The following is a 17,182-nucleotide window of genomic DNA, read 5'->3' as shown; positions in this document are numbered from 1 at the left end:
TGTTCTTTTTATAGTTTGTTTTCCGTTCTGTTTTTCAAAGAGCTTGCTCATCTCTGGATGTGTATGCTGTCCTTCTGCATATAGAAGAGAAATTTTCCTCTTCTTGGTGATCAGCAAGTAATCTGAGGGATCAAAATATATTTTTCTGAAGAGCCAGATGAATAAATGACCAAATGTTTCTATAATGTTAACTTGGTCTCCACCCTTTCAATCATATTCTGGAGGAGATGAAACTGCATTTGTCTCTTTGGCAGCAGTGAACAAGCAGGTTGTTCAGAAATCCCCGCACTTTTGTGGAAAAGACTGAAATATCCTTCAAAGATGACTTCACCACAGACACCATAGGGTTTTAAGAAACAGCCATTTTTTTTCCATCTATTTTTTCCTTTAGTGTTTTCCCTTTAGTCCGTGATTGACTTATGAGCTAAGAAAATCCCTCACAGGACCAAATCTTCCCTTAATCCCAGGGTAAGGATCCTGAATAGTTTAGAAATTGCCATTTCTTCCAAAAATCCGTGACTAAGCAAGGAATTATGTCTTTCTGGTTTTTAACATCCCTTAAAGGGATGCGGCAATGCTTTTGATTTGCTGAAATTGATAGGACTCCTACCAACAGACTGACTTCTAGAAGGAGTTGAGATGCGATTGCTCAGCGTGACAGTGTAATGGGAGAGCATGAAGCGCCTGATGTCTTTTGTAAGGTCTGCAACCAACTGCCCATCACTATGAATGTGGTGGTCTCACCTTAGTTACTGCAACCCTACACGACATTTCTTTCTTTCCAGTGTAGTAAAAGCTACTTTGAAGCATCATGTTCAGCTTAGTGCCACACATACAACATGCCTTAAGGAGAAATTGATCTCCTGTCCCTGTTCTGGTGCTTTTTGTGTGGCTGTGTGTCAGGTAGTATCCAGGCACAGGATGGGGCTTGTGGCCAGGCCACGTTATATCCTCCACCAGAGAAAGCACAGGTTTGCCGCCTTCTCCTTCTGTAGTCCTAGTTGTGGCCTGTGGGTCAGCAATTGAGCCACACTAAACCACAGGAGAAGATGAAAAGGTCATCTTATTAATTGGAATACCAGGATCTGGCCATCTCATAGCAACACTGAGCCTTTTGTGGAACTGGCGTCTTCTGGCAGAATGTGTTTAGGACTTCTCATCCTTCCCCTGAGTGGGAACATGCTGCTTTGTGGTAGATTTGCACCACTTCCAGAGATCCAGCCCATTTTTTGGGGGGGTAGACTGTTTTAGCATTTTCCTGAAAACCGTTTGCAAGGGCTTCTGTCCAGAGGGATGTTCCATTGTACCACGGCTGACTTTCTCATTTGGGCTGTGCTCTTATTCACAGTAGACTCTTGTGCTGTTTTGATATATAGGCTGGGCAGTAAGTGAGAAGAGACTTCTTTCCCTTAATGGGTTCTTCACCCAGGGACTCTGGGGTAAGACTCTGGAGACAATTCAAAACCTGCCTGGACATATTCCTGTGTGATCTGCTCTAGGTGAACCTGCTTAAGCAGATGGGTTGGACTAGATGATCTCCAGAGGTCCCTTCTAACCCCAACCATTCTGTGATTCTGTGAAGTGTTTCCATCCTGGCACAGAAACTGCAAGATTAAGCTGTTTATCTGGGAAAACAGATGCAGCAATGCTTACCTGTGTAGCCTGATGCATCTGTTGGCATGCGGAGCTGCAGGGAGAAAAAATAAATTATAAGTCTGTTTCCCCTCTCATGGGATATTGTCAAATTTTGGTCTTTAAAGCCCTTGGGGATCCTGCAAGAACAGCAATTACTCAAATGGGAAGAAAACCTGGATTCAACAGACCATGTAAACGCTCCAGACAGGAAAAGTGCGTGGTTGAGAACTGGATGTCATTTCTGTGCTGGTCTTGGTTTATCTGACCACAAGTCAGATTTCTCATCCCTTGGAGACAAGGAACCTCTTCTGAGACAGTAAGATGCCTTTTGGACTGTGTTAGAGAGTTGTCGTGTTACTCTGCTGATGGTAAAGGTACTGTGAAATTTCCACCATCTGTTGTTGTCTCCATCTCCTTCCAATCCCGTAGCGTTTTGCACACATGCAGTGATTGTGGCTAGGTAAGATCTTTCCAAGTCCATTTTGCGTATGAGGTCTGTACAGCCTTACAGTCGTCTTCAGAGGGCTGTGTCTGTAGGAGGTTTTCACCAGCTCCTTTTGAAGAATGTATCTGTGTCAGTTGTCTGTCATTTCAGGATTGGTGTGTGAACTTGTGATCTTGTAAAGTCTCTACCTATATATATACACATACATACATATATATATATATATAGGTTAAGACTTTTTATATATATATATATATATATATATATATACACACACACACAGACACCATGGGATTTTGTGCATGGAAATAGAGAAAAGAGCCTGTACCATGTGGCCAGTTGCTGGTTTTGTGGCCTAGAGCTTGAGTTAGACCCTTCCTGTAGATTAACCAGTCTCAGCCCATCTCCAGACGAGGCTCAGGTGGTGTTCGCCTGCATATTTGAGTTTATACTGTGGCAGTTTAAAGCATGCCCATTCACAGAGCTCTGCATGAAAGCATAAACGGATCACTTGGAACATACTTGGAATTTTCATATTGGAAAAATATGATTAGGAATGTATATTCCTATTCAGAGATGTCAAACCTTGTTCTAAGTGGGGTTCTTCAGATGGTCCGTAAAACCAAGTGTCTGGGTACTAGACCTCTTTGTGGTCATCCATGAGAAACTCAAGAGTTTGGGCTCTGTGCTGTGTCACATAACATTACTTCAGCAAAACCGAGTAGCTGTTCTGAAATCTCAAATAAACACATGGATTCCACAGAGGTTCCAGCTCAGAAATCAATACTTTTAGAGTTTTCTGACCCTTTACTCTGGTCATACTGTTTAACAACTAACTGACCATACCTAACACTCAAAGGCACTTGCAACACTTTTTCCTCCTGGTAAACTACTCTTCTTTCTCCTCCACAGGAATTCAGCTCTCCTAGTTTGTGGTCCAGCGTTTTGCTAAATTCATGGTAGTCTTGGAAAGTTACAGGGTATTTATTACATTATATGTATGCAGTTTGTGTAGCAAATAGGCTAGACACAGTCGGTTTGTGTGAGGTGATTGTCTTCTTGGTGGAGTACTACACATGCTGGAAGGCCACCATGTGCAGCTCAGGTTTTAGTTTTAATGGGAGAATGACTCTGAAGTTCTATGTGCACCATGGCATCAATGCGCTGCTGTGGGGAGGCAGCACTAGTATAATCCCAAGTTTTCATGGGTTCAAAAGGTTGAGGAGGAATCAAAATTAAAATAGCTAGAATTTCTTTAACTTTCTACTTCTGGGAACTGAGGGCTGTGGGGAATTTTATGCAGTAGCACTGAATTGCTTTGGAGGTATTAATATGGGGAACTTGTTCTATGTCTGCTTCCTTGGGTTTAGGTTTGTTTTTTCTTTTATTTTTTAAAGTAAAATGTTTCACACTTGTTTTGTAAGTAGACACCAAAAGTGGATTATTTGTAAGGATTAATGAAAGAGAGATTTTTGGTACATGTGAAACAATGTTACTGTAGCATCAGGTAGATCTAGGTGTTTGAAAAGCTAAACTCTGCAATGCCATTTTCTCTGTTTCTAAATAAAAAAATATGACACTTGCACTTGTCTGTATGATAGATTTTTATTGTTAAAGTACACTGAAATAAAACTCAGCTGCTTCAATTTCAGTTATATGAATTTGCTTTCCAAGTGTAGAATTTTCTCTTTTCATGTGCATAAGAAGCAGTTAACGTTATTTAATTCAGTGGTTGTCATTTAATACTTATTATTCAGCTGCTGTGATTTTGGCTCCAATGCATAATTACTCTGTAATTACAGCATTATCCAAAAGAAAGATGGGAAATAGTGCTACATGAAAAGAAAATGCTCCTTTCTGTTAAGGAACTGAAACTCATCCTTTTCCTGAATATCTTGAAAGTAACTAGACTGTAGACATTTACATAGCAGGGTAATTCAGCTCCAATTTAGGTTAAGTATCGTAGTATGTATGACCAAGTATATATTTAAAAAATAAAAAAAAAAGGCAAGAAGCTGTGTAGAGAGAAATACTAATGGAGCCTAGTTTTCTGTAGATCTATGCCTATAGAAAGGCAAAGGCAGCAGCTGCTGTGGCTGAGTTTGAATACCACACTTCAGTTTTTCCTCATTGAGGCTCTCTCTCAACTCTTTCTACAGGCACCAGTTTCCGTGAAATCTGTAGAAATGTCGTATCTTGCCTCTCTCTGGCTTGTTTGAAATTGGCAGTGGTTCAGGATGGGACCCCTGGATAGACAAAGAGCGCAGGCTCGTTGCCACAGAGAAACAAGCTCAGGCTATATTTAGGAAGACTACACTGGAAATTTTGGCTTTTTCCCAGAATCGTCTGTTCTGGGGGTATTCATGAAGCTGAAGACTTATAAACCAGATAGTTTTTAGCATGGTGGGTGTCATGTAAATCTCACAAGCGATAGCTGAAGTAGGGTATTTGGGGACTTGAGAAGGGGCTAGCTAGCTATTTGTAAAATAACAACATGCAAGATTGAAAACAGAAAGAAAAAAATCCAAACCAAAAGTTTTTTGGGTTTCAGAACAGGCCAATATTTTCTATATGGTATATCACATACCTGCTGCCTACTGAATGGTGGGGTCGTTGTGGGGTTTTTTTGTTTGTTTGTTGTTTGCGGTTTTTTTCAGCTTTACTGAAGGTTTTTACTGGCTTTTATGTGTTGCAGGTTTTTTATTTTAGGTTTTGCAGATTGATATAGTTCAAACATTCATGTCTAATTCCTGACTTTCACATGAGATCCATGCACCTCTCAGGCCAATATCTATGTTTCTGGCCTTTCCTTTCCCCCTTCTTACTAGAGACTTACTCAACGAAATCTTAGGCCCTGATGAAGATCAGTATCTCCTTGTGCCACACACAGTGCAAACATATCTGAAGGTATTGACCCAGCAGTGGAATTAACTTTGTGCAAGTACGGAGTTTAAAATGCAGGCGAAGTTTCTCAGTGCACAGGGCTCTCTAAGTCTTCCACGTGTTTGCTTGTCTCTCAGCTGGTAGGTATGTGCTGTTCCTTCCCCAGGTTGAACATGCTTCTGGTAAACGGGGAGCGAGCAAAAGCACCTATTTCTGACTTCCTGACAATATAGGTTATTGCCTACACTTCTTTTGCTTTCCTCAGCAGACTAGATGTAGCCAAAATGCCATCATTGTGCGGTAATCTTATAAATATTTCAAGGTGAGTTTTGTGATACCAGGTTTTTAAAAACAATCTCATTTTTATGGTGCTGCCTCCCACTTCTCAAAACTTCCTGTCATCCCCAAAATGAGAACACAATCTTCTATTTAAATCATCTGAGCAGAAATAGCATACTTCCAATGCAATATCTTTTTCCAATGTTTTTAATAGCGTGACAGATCTCTTAGTTTTAAAACTATTTTTCAAAGTAATAAGAAGGAAACCCCAAATATAATGAAGTCTGTAAGAAAAAAAGACAAAAGAAGTTCACACAATTTGGTGCAATTTTTACATCTCTGACTTCAGTGATTAACTTTGCCTATGCATCTGCACGTGCACATACAAACATTGCTTCACTGGCCAGTGTGTCTCCTGTCATATGTTCCTTCCTTTCTGATGGAAGGTAACTTGACTCTGGCAAAGAAGTGCTAGTGGCAAACAGTCATCTTATATGCGCTTAAACATGCTGGTGACATACAAGGTCATTTTGAAAAGCTGCCTATAATCACAACTCTAAAGAGAATCTAATTGAAGAAATACAGTGTTATGATATTATTAGCTCTAATAGCTGTTGGCAAAAGAGAAGGAAGAAACCAATGGTATTTCTTGTGTTTCAGTGTGTATGTCTGTCTCTATGCACACACACACACCATTTGAAAGAAGATATTTGTGTACCAAGTGTGTGTCTATGTAATTCTCTTGCACTTGGTGCACGTGGCAAATACAAAATAAGCGGTCCTTTATCAGCTTCTAGAAAAAGAGCAGTACACAAAGATGAAGTACGTTGCTTTTGTTTTCAATGAAAAATGTATGGTTAGTAAGCAATGATTATCTAGTATATGTTATCTAGTGTAAGTTAATTTGTTACTTTGGAGTAATTGCTTTGGGTATGCAAGACCCAAACTTCTTAACCCTTGCAGCCATCTCCATTTCCCTCATATTTTTTATCTGCTTGCTGTTTGCATGGAGTGCCATACATCCATGAGTCTTGAAACAGGCAGCAGAGACCACAGTGAGGACTACAGAGTTAAAATGTACACCTTCAAAGTGAATATATGTTAATTTTCTTAAAGGGTATTTTTGACAAGAGTAGCTTTGTTGAGACATTTCTTTGTGTGGGAGTGTTCGCCTCAGTGTTGCTTTTCCTCACACATGAAAATAAACCACAGACTTTTAAATATCCTGAGAAATGTTTCTTCAAAGAAAGATCAAAAGTCTTTACTAACGTCTGAGGAAGCTGCATGGCTGCCTCTCTTGTGAACTCATGTCTATGGAGAGCTGGCTAAGACAATCAAGATCATTATTATATTGATTTAATCATTTGCAACCTACTCTGAGAGAAGATACCTTGTTTGCAAAAAGAGGAGGTCGGGAAATCCACAGATGCCCCTTAATTTTACCAAGACAGACATGAATAAAACAACTTCTCAAAACCAGTTCTGTTGTTTTTCCCACAATATTGTGTGGGATGCTCTACTTCAGACAATTGTCTTCAGCAGTGCATGTTCAAGAGTTCTGTGTAAGAGTGAGTTGATGGACATTTTTAAATATGCAATTTTATCTGCTTTTGTGGCTATTGAAGCTATGTGAAATGTCCAGATACGGCTTTCAGGGCTTCTCAGAAATTGTAGATCGGGGATTTTTGCTTGGTTGGTTGTTTTTTGTTTGATTTATCAAAAAATCCCTTCTTGTCTGTTTTTGTATCTAAGCAACACATAACACAAATTAGCCAAGCTTTGAAAGTTTGTGAACTTCTCCCTAATCTGGAATTCCCCACCTTTAGAAAGCTTTTAGATTAATTTCTGTTGTTCTAAAGTCCTGGGTTTTCTTTCTTATGTTTTTCTTAATGTCTGTTTGCCTTCAAGAACTTCATCTTTTATACTTGAGACCAATTCTGTATGTGCTGTCTTGTAGTGGAGAGTACTTAACTCGTAGAAACTGTTGAGAATAGCAATTCACTGTTTTTGTCATGCTGGCGTGAAGCATCTGTGAACAGTACTAGGTAGGACTTCAGGCTTGTATCTAAACCGAGGCGTCAGAGTTATTGGTTTTGTGTGTGTGGTTTTGTTTTTCTAATTGTTGTTTAAACCAAACTTTTTCATACCAGCTCCATCAATGGCAATATTCTGCTGCTGTCTAGAAATCAGACAGTAACCTTTCGTTGGTTTACCTGATCAGAAATGAAATCACTCAGATTTCTTTTTCTTAGATTTTGGGGTTTTCGTTTAGCCCTGGACTGCATTTTCCTTATATACTCTCAAGTTCAGAACTTCATTACATTCTGTGATTTGATACTCTGAGTTCCTATAGTTGGAGAAATGTAGTTTTTCTTTGTATTCTTCAATACAAACCCAGTGTGATTTCATGTTATTTTTCCTTGGTGTTTTTTTTTCTCATTAATGACAATACCCAAGTGTATTGTCTAACATAATTTTTCTGACTGTGCTGATCTTTAGTTGTGCAAGAAATCTGCTCTGGCATTTTCCTTTTCCAACTGCAACTACAAAATAGCAACATGCAGATGGCCGTGAAAGATTCCTTACTCTGCTCCTCACGCCCACATTCTCCATATTTAATATCCAAGAGAAAAATTTGGATAAATTAGATAAATACGCCTTATCATTCTTTCCCAGGAGTTTAATGGAAACAAAATCTCTCAGATCTGCAGTCCTCTGTCACTGTAACCTTTCTACGTGGATTAGACCTTATTTCCTGTGGAACAGAGGTTTCAGGTTTTGGGATTTAGGGAAGGGAAGGGATGCTGCCATCGGGGTGAATGGCATGAGTTCTCTTCTCACCTCTGAGCCAAGAGTACTTACTGGTGGTGCCCTGTATCCCTCTCATCCAACCCCACAAATGCTGCCTGTGAGCTCTCACCGTGATTCACGGTGACAAGTTGCATAACTTTGACAAGAGTGCCCTAGGGTCACAAGGTACTCCTAAGAAATTTTGAAAATTTCAATTTCTAGGCTTTGGTGGAAGTGGAAGTTAGTGCCGCATTGGTATTTTGAATCAAAACCTCTTTTTGTGACAGGAATGTGGATTTCTGTTTTTCATTGTTTTGCAGGCTTTTATTTTGTGTTCTTTGGCTTTTATTATTCTTTTGTTTTGTTCCTATTTATCTCGGTTCTACCTGTTGATTTTGTGGCAGCAGGATTTTTTTTAATTATTTGGCACACGTTCTCCTCCACACAAAGGAAATGTGAGTTTCCAGGTAGATTCTCAAGTCAGCTTTGTAGTTAATTTTTAGGTTTTGAATTTTTTTTTCATTAAGATTGACTATTGCCTTCAGTAAGCCAGAGTAAAATTATGACTTTGAGTGGAGGCTTTTTTTTTTTTTTTTATTGTTCATATGAATTGGTAATTGTGACTATATGTGTTTGCCAGGAAAATGTGAAAAGCACAGAGTTTGACCAGAAACCATACACAGTGAAATTAATTTTTGTATGTGTTCAGATTACAGGTTTTACTAGCCACAACATTCTTTATTATTTATTGTAGCAGCTTACAGTTTTGGACCTTCAGCTCCTGTAGGAATATGCCCTGGTCTGATGACGCAACTTTGGAAAATGCAATAAAAATGCACTGGAAACTGCAGCTTTCTAATAGGAAGTTTCTTAAAAGCAGTGAAGTTAAGTTGCCTCCTCACAGAAAAAAGGAAGTGGAATGGAGGTTGGTGAGCCCAGTAGATGTACCTCCTCTGTGTCCTTACCTGTGTTTTCTTCTGTTTTTCCTTCCCCCTTGTTTGAAATTTGGTCTTGAGGCCAACACCTCATCTTTGACACAGGGCAAATGGAGAAAACTCTTGTATTCCTTTTGTTGCTACATAAAGGACCTCATGATTTTGCTACACGAGGTTCATATGTAAAGGCAAATGTTGTTGATTGTGGCTGCAGCTGTGACTTCACCCTGGTTTTGATTATACTGTAGTTCAGTCCTCAGCGGCAAGGGCAAGGCATGCTCGAGAGGTGGCTTAGAGGACATAGTGTTATTTGTTCCTCTCTTTGTTTTTCCCCTTGTTCAGGCAAAATATGGCTGTGGCCGATTGCTAGGCCAGTGGCTAGTGGGAGTTGAGGAAGGGGATTTTGCAGACATAAACAGATGCATCTATATGAATATTTTACAAAGTTCTGATGTCCAGAGAGGTCCTAAGGGAACAATGAAGTCTGGAGGCCTTCTTCGTCATTCTCACCCCTCTACAGGCCTCTCTGAAAAGCCTGGTTAAAACACCTGTTTATCTTTTTGGAAGAATGGCAATTAAAGCAAAATCTTTTGGTGTCATCTAGCTTAGCTGCTTGACACTGGTTGTCCCGTGTTTTGCTGGAGCTCTATTACGTGTGTGTTGGTGCTGGAGAGGCTCACAGAAGGCTTGTCCACCTGCCTCTTTGATGGCCAGTGACAGTGTGGAACTAGGCAGAGGCAAGGTGGGACCCAAGGGACGCAGCAGGGACCCTTCTGCTGCCCGTCTTCAACCCTGCAGTTTCCATGAGAGGATTTGGAAAGAAACTGCTCCCTGAGCAGCAGGTATCATAAATGGGTTTATCTACCAAGAAAGTCCTGTTGGAGTTGCTTTTTTTTTTTGGTCTCCATGGCAATTACATTACGTTCCACTGGTGTTTCCTTGGCAGCTGAGGACAGGTCTACAGTTCTTTAGGTGTGTTAAGGAGGGCTTGGACAGATGACTATAAATATTTGCATTTCATTCCATTGCATTTGCATCCATTCAAGTCCTTCCTAGCGAAGCAATGAGTCATATCCTGCAGGCACAGAGGGCCTCCTTAGAGCTGCTGCTCAGTAAGACTTCACTGAAATTATTTTATCTGAAGTTAATATTTAGCTCCTGAGAGCACCGTGCCTCTTCTGTACATAAATAGTGGTAATTTGTTATACATTAAGTCAGTGGATTAATGCCACTTCTGAAAGTACCTGGGCACCTCATCATCTGAATGTATCCTCCTAATTCTATGTCATGTAGGTACAGACCTCTCTCCTAGATATATATAAAAAAGACACTCCTGGTCAAACTTCTGACATGTAAATTAGCTTGTGAATATTTGCTTAGCATTAAAAAAAAAATCAAAAGCAGTCCCCCACTTGATTTCTGAGTGGTTGTAAAAGAGTCATTTTAACATGCAGCAGGTGTGTGTGTAGTGATCACATGTTCCCACGCATTAATAGTATTTACATTCTTTCTCTAGGAAGATAACTTTTCTTAGCCCTCTGTTCCACTCAATTCTGTTTTGAGTGAGTGAATAAGTGTTTAAGAAGTGTTAACAGCAGAGTGGATTATGATGATACACAGCTGTGAATAGCTAGTTGTTCCTGTATGTGCAAAGAAATCTGTTTATCTATCTACAGGAACGATCACAGATCCTAACATTCCTCTGACACCAAAACCTTAAATTTTCTGCTCAAATAGATTTCTGGAGAGAAAGAAAGGAAGGGCTTTTAAATGAAAGGCTAGAATCTGTCCTGCATCGTTTAATACCAAATACCCAGTAAACCCAGGGCATATGGTAGTGTTCTGCAAGCTTTCCTTGTGCAGGTAGGCCCATGAAAGTCTGTGGGGCTGCATATGTAAGATTGGACTACAGGGTTGGAGACTGTATTTTTTGACTCATTGCTAGCATAACTGCATACATTTATTTTGCTTTGAGTATAGTCTGGGCCATTTCAAAATCTGGCATTTTTAAAGGTCTATTGTTAAAACGAGGATATTCATTAATTAAAGAAACAAATCTAGAGACAGTAAGGTGTTTTCTCCTTACTTTAAGGTTTAGTCATTTTCTTGACATATAGCCCTAAGAAAAGAAGAAAAAAGGGAAAAAACCAAAACCAACCAACCAAAAAATCCCCACCAAACTCCAACAAAAAAAAATTCACTGGGATAGGAGAGGGGTGGAATATTTGTGATACCTGTAAGTAAAACTGAGTGTCCAGTTTGGCTTTTAGGGTTAGAACTGAAGGAAAAATAAAGAAGAAATGCATATGTATGGTAACAGTGTGGTAGATTGTGGCTCACAATGCTGATATTAATAATGACAGCAAACCATTTTATCATACACGTTCATAATTATTTTCTTACCTTGCATGAGCCTAAAACAAACTATGTAAATTTATCCTCGGAGCAATTGCATAGAGAGATTGTTTTTGTCGTAATTTCAGCTTTACACAAATTAAAGCTACAGAGCTGATACTTACCCATCTCTTTAAGGTTAGTTAGTGATTTCTTTAGAACGTGTATGGTTCCGGGAAATGCTTCAATGGTAAATAGTAGTGCTTAAGCATCAGAGTTTGTTTCAGGACATTGAATCGATTTGGGATTGTTTTAACTTGTATAAGTTATAACTTATATAACTTATTTAACTACAAATAAGGCGAAATAATTGATTTTTGCTGACCATCAAGAGAGTAAAATCTTCAGTCTTTGAAAATAGCAAATAATATGTTTTAGTTTTAGTGCTCGTTTATTTGAAGAATGATATTTACAACTTCTTAATGTCCTGTTAGGTTCTAGACAGGGTTCTTAAATGCCACTGAAAAAATTCACAAGAATGATCGTTCAGAAACCTGATCATCTTTACCTTACTGCAACTGCATTGCATGTTTCAAAATGAAGTTGTTGCTAACAGTGTGTTACAGAGCACTGCATTTTTTCAGAGTCTGAACGATGAAAAAACCTTATGGCAAATTTTTTTTGCTTATGGTGTTCTTCATATATCTCTTAAACTAACATTATCCTGATTGATATCCTTTATGTTCTGTGATCAACAGCATTTGTCAGAGGTGCATGATTTTAAGGATCTGGATTAGATATAATTCAGTTTAGCAAGTTGAACTTGATCCTAAATGATGACTATTGTTCAGGGCTTGTAAAAATAGTTTGGAGGCTTAGTCAGAACTACAGTAATAAATGTAGTGAGCAAGCTTTGAAGAAAGTATTAAGAGCAGGATCCTGTGAAGTTATACAGGCCACCTGTGCAAGACGTAACCCTGTGGAGATTTAAGGCTGTCTTCCCAAAGGGCTTGTACAATACTTGTAAGCAATAGCTTTGTCGAATTTGCAGCTGCTTTGTTATGCATGAACCCCAGTCATCTGCTCCCTGGCTTGGCAGGTACAATAAAGGCAGTGTTTCGGCCATTGTTTAATTGCTGGAGCGATGGTGTTCACCACCATTGCCAGGGGAGATTTAGGTTGGACATTAGGAAAAGGTTCTTCCCCCAGAGGGTGGTGGACACTGGAACAGGCTCCCCAGGGAGGTGTCACGGCCCCAAGCCTGCCAGTGTTCAAGAAGAGACTGGACAAGGCCCTCAGACACATGATGTGAATTTTGGGATTGTCCTATGCAGGGACAGGAGTTAGACTTGATGATCCTTGTTGGGTCCCTTCTAATTCAGGACATTCTATGATTCTAGGGGTACTAAGGGCCCTTGTTGTGCTCCCCTCCCCGGGGTGGGCAGCCTTGCTTGGCTCCAAGTTTGCTGCCGTGTGCTGGAGCACAGACCACCCCTGCACCTGTGAATGGGGTGTCCTGGGGGCAGCAGGACAGCCTGGGAGGATGGAGGGAGGGCAGAAGGTGTCAGAAGGGAGGAAAGAGGCCCTTATCAAAACATGTATGACAATTTTGGGGAAGTGGCTGCCAATGCTGGTGTTTCATCTTTGGTTTACAGAAGCTATGCATGCAGGTTGAGCTGGACAGAGCATCTGGAAGTCTGTAAATAGCACTATACTCTATTGTGGGACACAAAAAGGGTCCTGTATTTACATATATAAAATACATATATCTTTTAAGATACATAAATATATACATATGCAAACTTACTCCCCTGTGAGGGAAAGCTGTAAGGGCTAAGACCATGACACCTTGTAAAAAAGGATGATTCTTTGTCCAGAATCAGATATCTTAAGACAAATGTTTGCTTTCAGAAATGCAGAGGTGTATTCAGGAAGGTTATCACACTAGTTGTGTATACGTGCTTAGCCTAGCTGGCTGTAGGCAGTGAAGAGGGATGGGGCTATCAGAGGGCACTTCAACAAATCCAAGGCTGTATTCCTGCTCAGGAGAAGCCCTGCTTTTCCACAAGGTGTGGCAGGAGACTGAAGAGGCTGGCTGGTTAAGTACCTAAGCACTGAGGTATGAAAACTCCTTCCTTCCCTGTTCTATACTCTTCCTTCCCAAAGGAATGAGTGTTGCTTCTGAAACTGCTTGTTCAGTGCAACATACTGGAATTGGTTTTGCTAAAGCCCTGCAGAATTTATGTCAGTGTTGTAGCAGGAAAATTATTAAAATAGATGGCTTATCAGCCTATTTAATTAGGTGCTTCTAATGGTATCTCTAAGAAAAAGTCCTGAGGTAGTTATTAGCAACATTTACTCAACAAAGAGGTCTTAGAGGGGATCCCTATTCATTGTTCTGGGAATACTTCAACTCAGTTTCTAGCACTGTTCAGAAACCAGAGAGCTTTAACAAAATAAACTAAACAGGAAAGCATCATTATGCCTTCATGCAAACATATTTTCGGTATTAGATGCAGTTGATTCCCTATCTCCATAGAATATAAGGTAGCAACAGATTACTTATGCTCTATCTCCTAGGACTACTAGACCATGACTGTTCAGATCAGAAAGAAAATGTTTAAGAGGCATCCGATGTAGGACTCAGATATCCTGAGCAGCACACATGAAGTAAATGAAAATAATTATTTTCTCCTAACATGATAATTGAGGGACACTCAGTGAATCGGTTTGCCACAAAATTGAAATAAAGTACTTCCTTGCACAGCATGTAGTCAAACCCTAGAGGTTAGTGCCACAGAGTATCATCGAGGCCAGAGGTGTTAGTCCATTCACTACGGAGATTCATGGAGGATCATCTTGGTTGTGGCAGTTTAGCAGGATGTTCTGGAGGCACCTTAAATCCTTACATGGTAGCTGAGTGCATGATAGGAGAAGGATCATGCTGTTGATGCTCCCGTTGTTGTCTTTGTCCAAGCATCTGCTTTTGGCCCCGGTCAGAAAGGCTGTGGAAGTAGTTCAACCTCTGGCTTTCCTCATGCATTAATCCTGTAGCACATGCGTGACTCTAGACTGTTAATTCTCCAGTGCCTTTTAAAGCTAGGTAGTGAAATACATTTTGTTGCAATCCACTAATTATTTACAGCAGGGAGTCAGGCTAACTTTGCCCATGTGATACTTTATATATCAGAAGTTACAGCTGTCACAAGTCATTATTTCCACTGAGAACAGTGATTCATCTTTCCATGAGTTGTCCAGAACTCATAGTGGGAATGAAATTTTAGCTCATGTCACCATTCTGTAAGAGGAAATACACACGGAGACGGGACATTATGTTTGCATACATGTGTTTTCAGTTGAACTGGGTTGTCTTTAAGAACTTTTGTCTCTGAAGTGTTTTGAGTGAATTTAGTATATATTTGTGCAGGGCTAGCCTCAGTGTGGTCGTTGTGGAGGAAGAAGGCTTGCTCTTATGCAAAAGGTAAACTTCAGTTTTGCCTCTCAAATGTGGCTCGATCTTAATCAGGAAAAACAGTTTTAAATGTGATAGAAGAGTCTCCAAGAGATTCCAGACTTTTTCTCCATGCTGTAACTGCTACCGGTGATGCTATGCCAATCAGTGTTTTAACTGACAATGCATTTCTGCTGTATTATTTTCATCTGTCTGATAGAAATTTGCCTTTTCTCTAATCGCTTGTCGGAGTGCTCTATGAGAGATACTACTTATGTTGTAAAGGCCTCTTGGGCAAGAGCTAACCACACCAGCTCTGCCTTCTATGTTACTGTAACTACTAATGAATTTCTGGGAAGAACAATCGTTTGGAGAAGATGACTTCAGGATCTATAAAGCCAACATATCACAAGTCACTTCGCGCTTTAGTTGTGTCCTTGTGTTTAATTTTTTGTTTTTATTTTTCGCTTTGGTTGTCTTTGTAATGCTCAGTATACAAACTCAGTGGGGAAGTTGGAATGGAATTTGGAAAAATCTGAAGTCCAAATGTCACAGTTTTATAAAGAGAATAAATATGCTAATGAACAGCATCTGTATAAACTTGGAGTAACATCATGCATATTTTCAAGTATTGCATTTCTTGTGAAGAGATGATGTCTTTTATAAGAATGGCACCATGAAGGTTGAATCAAAGGACAACATTTTGAGAGGGCTTTGAAACTGTGTACAGTGACAGGATACAAGACTTTGACCTTTCCTTAACTTTGGTGTGGTATTGGTCCCAAATTCTAGTCTTCAAGAGTCAGGACATTGACATCCTTAAAATGATTTTCACAACATAAGCCTGGTTGCTGGAGAAACTCTTTTCCTAGTGAAGGGCCTTTAGCTCTGTGCACCCACAGAAGCGATGACAGTCAGAGGAGCACTGTGAGAATGTTTTCAGTCGCCTTTATCTTTCGGTGCTTCCTGCAGCACACTATGGCTTAGGCAATGGTTGTGGTAAGAGGCAATTAAGTTGATGTAAAGACCAAGTTGATTTGACATGTTTTTTAACCAAGTGTTTATTAGTTGAAATAATCTTGGGTGTTTTTTGGCATAATTTATGTTTGAGTGGGAACTTGACTCATTGTCAGAACTCTGCGTGTATTTGAGCATGTTAAGCTGACGTTACCAAATGGATCCGTGGGAGGCTTTTGGCTTGTGTTTACGGAGTATAAATGAAAGCTTCTACCTTGCTGCCTCAAGAGCCACAAAAATGTTAATAGAAGTCAGAGATGCAAGAAAAAATGTATTCCATATAGCCTGTCAACTTGCCAGTAGTAGCTTTTTCCTTAGATTACTTTCCACTGTTTCGTTCCATCCAGTTTTAGTATCACAAGGGATGAGACTTCCTCTGCATTCTTTTGGAAATTATTTTGCAGTCCTCATAAGACTTTGTGAAGCTTTTCCCTTGTTTCTATTTCCTGGTCCTTAGATTTCCAGAGCAGAACCTGCACCCGAACTGTCAGGGGTTGCCTTCCTGTTAGCTTTGGCAAAATGATTCAAGCTTCTTTCTTGCTGCTGCCTGCTTTTGTTTAACTGAGTGAGCCAGTGAACACTTGCATGCCTCACCCTACAAGTGTTTTAGGAAAGGTGTTGCGATACTCTCTGCCAAAGGGTGCTGTGAACATTTTAAATCATCCTGCATGTATCAGGTGAAGTAGCTGTATCTGGTAGTTTCTTTTATTGTATTTTCTTTCGTTTCTCTGAGACTGGATTTTCTGCACAAAGTTTAGTGTTGCTTAGGTCTTCAGAACCAGCTTCCCTTGTTCTCTCCCTGGCCCCTTTCCCATTTAACATAAGGTACTTCTGCTTAAGCCTTACAATAGGCACATAATGCCAATTGTAGGCACCTAAAGCTACGTCAGTATGAAAGCAACAATTCATCAGTAAGTAAAAGCTAAAATTAATCATTTAAACTGCTTGTAAGATTGGACGATTTTCCCCCACTTCATCAAAGATAATTTGTCCTTAACGAACATGTTACTTGTATCTTAACACCTAGGTGCCAATATGTGCGGGTTGTTGTTTGAGAGTGCAGAAACAGGGTAAGTTCTGCAATTGTTTCAAAACCCAAAATGTTTCTGGTCTATTATAATTTAAGTAGTTCCCTCTCTTTTATTATTGTTATTGTTATTAAAACTGTAAATATATATTTAATCATTTCAGCTATGGAAAAAAAAAAGGAAATTGAACTGAACACCAAATGTAAACAATAGTGTAGAAATTTTAAATTTGGGGTTTGGGAAATATATTTTTTTTTATTCCTAAGATTTAATAAGTCTTGTTTGCCCTTTAAAGTGGGGATGTAAGCTAATAGAAACTGCAAGGCATTGGCTCTGTGGGTGCACCCTTATGCCAAATCAACAAAGACAGAATTACTGGTAAATG

At 39.7% G+C, this 17,182-nt stretch overlaps 2 protein-coding genes across 10 annotated transcripts in view; one reads left to right on the top strand and one right to left on the bottom strand.

Annotated features, from left to right (window-relative positions):
* The window catches only part of CMSS1 (cms1 ribosomal small subunit homolog), a 250,557-nt gene that overhangs the window by 94,815 nt on the left and 138,560 nt on the right, over positions 1-17,182 (top strand). The window lies entirely within an intron of this gene.
* FILIP1L (filamin A interacting protein 1 like) overlaps positions 1-17,182 on the bottom strand; it is a 215,149-nt gene that overhangs the window by 91,335 nt on the left and 106,632 nt on the right. The window contains exon 4 of one of the 9 annotated variants that reach the window (XM_065657255.1): positions 1,654-1,687. The exons of the other annotated variants lie outside the window; for them this stretch is intronic. The gene's annotated coding sequence lies outside the window, so the exon portion shown is untranslated. The remainder of the gene's footprint in view (positions 1-1,653; positions 1,688-17,182) is intronic. 9 annotated transcript variants of the gene reach the window in all.

The sequence above is a fragment of the Caloenas nicobarica genome, chromosome 1 (genome assembly GCF_036013445.1).
Source record: "Caloenas nicobarica isolate bCalNic1 chromosome 1, bCalNic1.hap1, whole genome shotgun sequence".
Lineage (NCBI taxonomy): Eukaryota > Metazoa > Chordata > Aves > Columbiformes > Columbidae > Caloenas > Caloenas nicobarica.
Note: the sequence above shows the minus strand (reverse complement) of the source record. Positions and strands in the feature narration are given on the sequence as shown.